Here is a 7,500-nt window from a genome sequence, read left to right as displayed (position 1 = left end):
TTTGCTTAATATGCAAACTTCTTCATGTAGTTACGACGATGAGTCATAAGTCACTACAAAGTGAATCGAGTCTTTCGGACATAATGTTTTGTTTACCGAACACTTTCGGAGCAGAAGGAAAATAAAACAATTTCACTGAAAGTTTGCAAGAGACTGACGATAAACAACTTGAGGAAGCAATAAGGAAAGGTGGTTTAAAATACTTTGGTGGATTTATTGCCTACAAATTTCCAAAATATGCATATCTTGGGTCATATGTGCCATTACAAGGTAACTCATGGACAAGTACAAAATGCAGAGGTGATAAAAAATGAATGCAGTCCTCTAAAGAATTTTATGAACAACTGAAAACAATGGAAAACCTATTTAACTGCTATCATTGTGGAAAAGGACTAAGAGCTCGAAAGGGAACTGTCAAAAACGTAGCTGTGAAATATCAAATTTGACTAATTTACCTCTTGATTTAGTTGTCTAACGCTCTTTAGAATAAGAATGAGAATTCCAAACAGGGAAATCACTTCATGTAAAAAAATATTGAATAAAGTAAAGGGGCTCTAAAAGAATGTTCCAAGTTCAAGCTAATGTGTGTGTGTTGAATGATGTGTATTTCGCTTTCAAACAAGTATTTACTCCTTAATTCCATGGCAATGTCTAATCAAGTATCTAAATACATTGTTATTGTTAAGCAATGAGTCTTTGTAAAAAGGAGCATATACGTTGGTCATAGGATACAACAGAGATCAGTGATTTATCGCAATAAATTGGTTGTATACAATAGTGAAAGAAATTTTTTTGCAGGATGTGTATTTTTATATTTTTTCAAGCATTACATATTGGTTTATGTGAAAATATTTGGAAACTCATAAGTTATCAATATTAGTAATGAAATCCACATTCTGTAAAAAAACTAGTAATATTAAAGATTAATGAGCATTCTATAGAGCTAGCTACAGAATCCTAGATCCGTCTGACGTCACAGAATTTACCCATCAAAGGATTAAACCCCCATTACCAGCTCACCCCCATTTTACCTGCGCGTGGTTAGACCTGGTATTCTATAATACATTCCTGATCAGTACTCGACAGCCGAGTACTGATCAGCAGTGTGGGCACGGTCTTCCCACAGAATCGACCTGAGCTGAACAAGGCGTGCTGTATCATCACTGACATGCTAAGAACAACTCCACTACCAGCACTGTACCGACTAGAGATGTATTAGCTATCCGAATTCGCAGATTATCTGCATTCTTCATAAATCTTCATCCGGATTGTTAATTTCTTAACATCCGCGTCCACATCCTCATCATCATTGCGAACATCATCCGCATCCGCATCCACACTTTAAGAATGCAGATATGACGATATCAGCTCCTGCTCAGTGCTCATTCAGTATATACTTTATAAGTAGCTCTGTTTTAGCATATTTGTTTTAAAGCATATTTCTTTTAGTAATTAATATCATGTCCTTTACAGCAAGGTATTGCATTTTTTAGGAAACTCTCTCTCTCTCTCTCTCTCTCTCTCTCTCTCTCTCTCTCTCTCTCTCTCTCTCTCTCTCTCTCTCTCTCTCTCTCATGCAAAGAATGGCTTTGAGTGTTGTTACCCTTATCATGCAATGAGCATGAAATAAAATTGAACCAACACAAGTGAAACGTTCGTGTGTCGCTGTTACTACTTGTACATTCATATGAAAGTATACACACACGTACATGAGCATCACTTGTGTTTCTACTTTCAATTAGTACATCAAATATGATGTGGCGACACATAATTTTGATTTATGTGACTCAAAATCGTCCTAAACAATTGAATATATCTACATTATTTAGATTTACAATGTATCCGCATCTGCAGCCGAAAGGGGATGGTCATCAAATATCCGCATCAGCATCCTTATCCGCATGTGTAAACAAATCTATATCTGAATCTGCATCAGAGGAGCCCATTTTCAGGCATCCGAAACATCTCTACAGACTGGCGGGGATATCGCCGCCAGATGTACTTTGCAAAGCAAATGTGAAGATGGAGGGTGTCAGGCAAATGTCCGACGCACGTCACCCTCTATTTGGTCATCAAGAGGAGCATCAACGTCTGAGATCTCGTCGCAGCTTCGCAACGGTAACTGGTCTTGGTGGAATCACAGTCCAGACATACAGACTCTCGAAGTGGAGAGATAAAGACGCCAACAACACCGATGAAGGTCTCCAGGACATCTGCGATAGTGGAATTAGTCGAAGAGTAGATTGTCCATGTGGAGAAGAGCCACAAACCATCACCCAAATTCTTCACGAGTGCCCCCTGAGCGCCCACTGCACAGATGAAGACCTTAAACTAGCTAATGCCACCCTCGTCATTGTATCTAAGGATGACGCGATAAAATATGATGATGATTTGGATGCCACAAATGTACCATAACGAGTCGGCTAGTAAGAGACAGGTTCAAGGTATTCTGATTTATTGACACAAAATCTCTGACAGGCCAAGAACTCTTGCTAGCGGAAAAATAGAATTTGACATTAAAGGAAAATAGAGTGAAATCTATATAAAAAGGCAGAGGTTTCAAATACTCATGGTTAGAAAGCTTGCAATGTTTTACATACATTAGTAATTACAGTTCTGTTAAGGACATAAGGTGGCTCCTGAAAAAAAAAAAAAAAAAAAAAAAAAAAAAAAAAAAAAAAACGCTTGAATCGGGAGCGCTGGATCTATGTTTCCTGAGTCTCAGTGCATCTAGATTTGTTTGGAAGCGAGAATGGACTGAGGGTCCCGGCGATAGAACTGGTCCTCACAGTACAACGTAAAATAGTCAATGAACTTAATAGCTATGGGTTATATTATCTCTTTATGGAATATCCTAAATCAAGGATTACCCAAAGCAGCATGAAACGCTTCCATTCATCGTTTAATTTGGCGTTTATTTCAAAACCACTTACTGAAAAAATCAAAATAATAAGGAAAATGATGAAGATGGCAACATATGAAGAAAAGAATAAAGTCAAAAGAAGATATAAATAATCACAACTAAAAAAATTCACTTTACCTTCTTCAAACTAACGACTAAAGAAAATTATAAATAAAAACTAAGTAATGAAAAAAGAAAGACTATCGCTTGCTTTTAGAGAGAAAATCGAAGCCTTCACAAAATTCGAAAGGTATTACAACAACGCGCCATGCCTATTAAGCAATGACAGCGCTTCAATTACCATCACAAATGATTTCCGATACACCAGACAGGATTTCATATTCAGTATCTGAATTCCCGTAGGGGGGTAGTGCCGTCAGTGCCCCACATGGGGTGCACTGTAGTAGACATCACTAAAGGTTCTTGCAGCGTCCCTTCGGTCCTTAGTTCCAACCCCTTTCATTTCGTTTACTGTACCTCCATTCATATTATCTTTCTTCCATCTTGCTACCCACCCTCTCCTAACAACAATTTCATAGTTCACCTTTCAAACCCACTTACTCTCAATTTCCTTTCCAGAGCTAAATGACCTAACAGGTCACAGTGCTTGGCATTTGGCCTAAATTCTATATATTCCAGTATTTGAAATCTAGACCCAACACCAATTTCCTGACCAATTCCAATCCTACATACATGAACTTCTAAAAAAAGCCTCCCATGATGTGGCGTGTATAAGAAGGTTGTTGGTTACACTCTCGTACCTTTTTAAAGCATTCATAACTGAGAATGGCCACTTTTATAAATGACTTTTTGCAGTAAAGCGGAGGAGAAAGTGCTTAATGGGAAAATTTGCAAGAAAGAAAATTATTCAAATACATAACACGAAAAAGGGTAGCTACATCATTTTGAGTCTGGATCATCAACAACTCACCAAATAACGTTAAGTGCAAATTAGCCGTAAAATATAACCACAATCACTTAAAACCTGTGAACAAATGAAACGGCTCTCAAAACCAGAATTTTACGAATGAAAAATATGAGACTTTGTCCCCTAAAACCTGGACTATGCCAGCGGCATGCCACGCGCCGAATGTCAATGAGAATGAGTCAATCGTAATTATACGTTATTGAACAAACAAAAGTCTGGGGGCTTACAAACTGAAAAAGGAAGTATATAGAAAAAAATAAAGGCAGTAAAATGATAAGAGAAAAATAAATCACAACAGTTTTACTTGATTCAAAACTTCAAATTATCTTTTTTTCCAAGTATATTTCATCCTCGAGATGTTCATCATAAGAGGAAAGACAAAGTTTACAATTAGAAATAAAATTTAGTACTAAGGATGAAGTCCATTTTGATATGACTGCCAAACGAAAGGTTATGAAATAACACTAACTTCTTCGACACACCCATGATTGTATAATATATAGTTTTATAATATATATTATTATCTATATATATATAATATATAATATATATATATGTTATTATATTATATATATATATATATATATATAGTATATCTATCTATGTATATATTATTTTATTCTATTATACATACCATATTATGCTTATATATAATATTATATATATTATTATATTTATAAGGATTATGTTGTATTATATATATATATGGTATCTAGTGTGTGATATGAGTATATATATATAATATATATATATTATATATATACCTAATATATATGTGGTGTGTGGGTGTGTGTGTTTCGTGTTTATAATATATTCTATGTTTTTATAATATATATATAATCTCTCCACTATATATATCTGTATTATTATAATAATATACATATGTCTATATTAATATATATATTATATCTAGTATATATTATATATATCTATATTATATACTTATATATATATATCTATATCTATCTATATCTATATAAATATATATAATATATCAATTAATTGTATATATATAGATATATATATATCTATATATATATATATAATATATATATCTATCTATATATATATATATATATAATATATATATATATATATAATATATATAAAGCTAAGTTCAGTCATTTTAAATCATTATTCTGTTTTAAATACAAGATAATGAAGATATAAACTAGGGACCCATAAAAGAGAAAATGCGGACAATATAGCTAATTGGAACAACAATAAAAAACATAGTATTTATTAGCTCTTTTATATTTAAGAAAGAATGGTATTTTTTGTTTTTTCGTATGAAGACTACAAAATCCAATTACACGAGGAAACACGATGAGACCAATTACGAAAACCTAAAAATAATAAGAATATCATTATAAAAGTTACTAACATTTTGGATTTGATATCGGCAATACGTAAATGAAACATTAAGAATACTTTGGTAATTAAATTTTTTTGATAATATATCATATTATATATATATATATATCATATATATATATATATATATATATATATATATATATATATATATACACATTACACACACACACACACACACATACACATATATATATATATATATATTATATATATATATATATATATATATATATATATATATATATATATATATACATCATGCAAACAAATATCAAAACACGTGAAAACTCGGTAAGTGATCCCAAGAAATCAACAGAAATATTGGAAGAATCTTTGCTTGAACATGGAGAAAACGTAAGAGTAGCTTCCAAAATTATGGATGACACCTGGCCAGGGACTTGCCTGAAATCCAGAATTCGAGGTCTAAACCAACGGGAAATGGGTCGTACATATCTCAGGGGACAATGCAAACAGCTAAATTTATTAACAACACCCCGATCCAGGTCAGCAGGAAGGTCAGTCCTGTAGCTTGGGAGAGATCCTTCCTTAAAGGGAATACTATGGACAAACATAATTAAATATGATTATAGATGGAATTGTTCTCATCATTTACCCAATCGCGCATGTTTCATTTTGAAGGCTAAATTATTTTAGGCGAAAATTTATTGAATCTGCATATGTATTTCAGATGTCACCTAAAATGAGGTAAAACTTAGAAAAGTCCTTTATATTTTTCCCTCATGTACTATATAGTTATTATTGCATAATTTCAAAGCAACTATTTTAGGCTTTCAATATCCGTTAATTTAAAGATTTTATCTTTTGATGTGGATATCAACAACGCACAAGTATTCGAGGACGTATAACCAGACAGACAAAATACCGTAAAATACATTTCATGTTTGATAAAAAAAGTCATGGAAGTTATGACGAACTTATTGAAAAGTCTTTATAGACAAAATTTAGAGTACTGTATGACATCTAACATAGAGAAGAGATAATATTGTATCTTGACTATACCATGTATCCTAATCGAAATAAAGAAAATACATGTTTTATTTTTACATCCTTATAATTTCACAAGTCCTCTATTTAAACATGCCTGTTTTCGCCATTCACACATAAAAGCTGTTCGAAACACTTACTCTTTGCGGACATTACAGAACTACACACTTTTCAGAAACCATTTCTCCCTTTGCATAATTGTTGTTAGGAGATTCCCTCTACTGCAATTTTATTTAATACAAAGTACTAGATCATAATAAATATCATCCACTACAACTTTTCAGTTCTTTCTTCTTTGTATAGATCTATATGCACAAGCATTACTTGTAGACTTTGCGCCCCCCTACGTGAATCTTACACACTCATGGTAGAGTTCTTTCACTCTAATGTCTTTGACTTTAGTTCATTCATTTATTCGATTCCTAATATTGTTGCACTGAATACGCTTGTGTCAACTACATTTATAAAGATGTTCTGAATGCTTTCTTGCCAAGTACAACTAATTTAAATATGTATCATTTTAGCCCCAACTGTAATAATCACATATTAAACCAATCATTCCATACATTCATTTTATGCCATTGCGGACCCTGATACTCTTCAGTTTACCATTTCATACTTCCTATTTAAACTGAATTATTTTGTTTTATACAGATCAAGTGCACCCAACAAACGATTCACTTTTGGGGACATTTCCTCCTCACCCTTTTCTTTCACATTTACTTCAGCCACTGTGCACCTGTCAACAATCTCACTCTTTCTCTCTCTGATGAAATCACCCAGGACAACCGCCTTTCTCATTTTACAAACCTCCCTGAATGTTTTCATGATATTCTCGTTGTTTTCTATTCTCGATCATATATCTACTTATCACATTTTCCGGTCACAACACACACACGAGCGGACAAGCGTACAAGGATATATAGAATCTTCTCTTCTCTTTTAATCTCGAAACTTAGCCTTGACCTATTTTTCTAAGCTCCATCAGCCAATCACATCCTATCGTCCATCCATCATACTTAATATCTTCCATTTCACCTCAATAAAACTGCAAACATATTATCTGAGATTTCCTCATCATCACTACTCATTATTTCCTCGTTAAACATATAAAACTGCCTTTAAGGTATTATGACTCATGTTTTCAATATAATGGCTGATCCGACTTTTACAGATGAAACATTTACTTTCGATGTTCAAAAGTTTAAATTCTCATGGCATACTGCATACAACACTATTATTTTTTACCGCCATCTTTAACAATTCTCTTGACCTTAATGTTTATTTG

Source organism: Macrobrachium nipponense, chromosome 1 (assembly GCF_015104395.2).
Source record: "Macrobrachium nipponense isolate FS-2020 chromosome 1, ASM1510439v2, whole genome shotgun sequence".
Taxonomy (NCBI): domain Eukaryota; kingdom Metazoa; phylum Arthropoda; class Malacostraca; order Decapoda; family Palaemonidae; genus Macrobrachium; species Macrobrachium nipponense.
Note: the sequence above shows the minus strand (reverse complement) of the source record.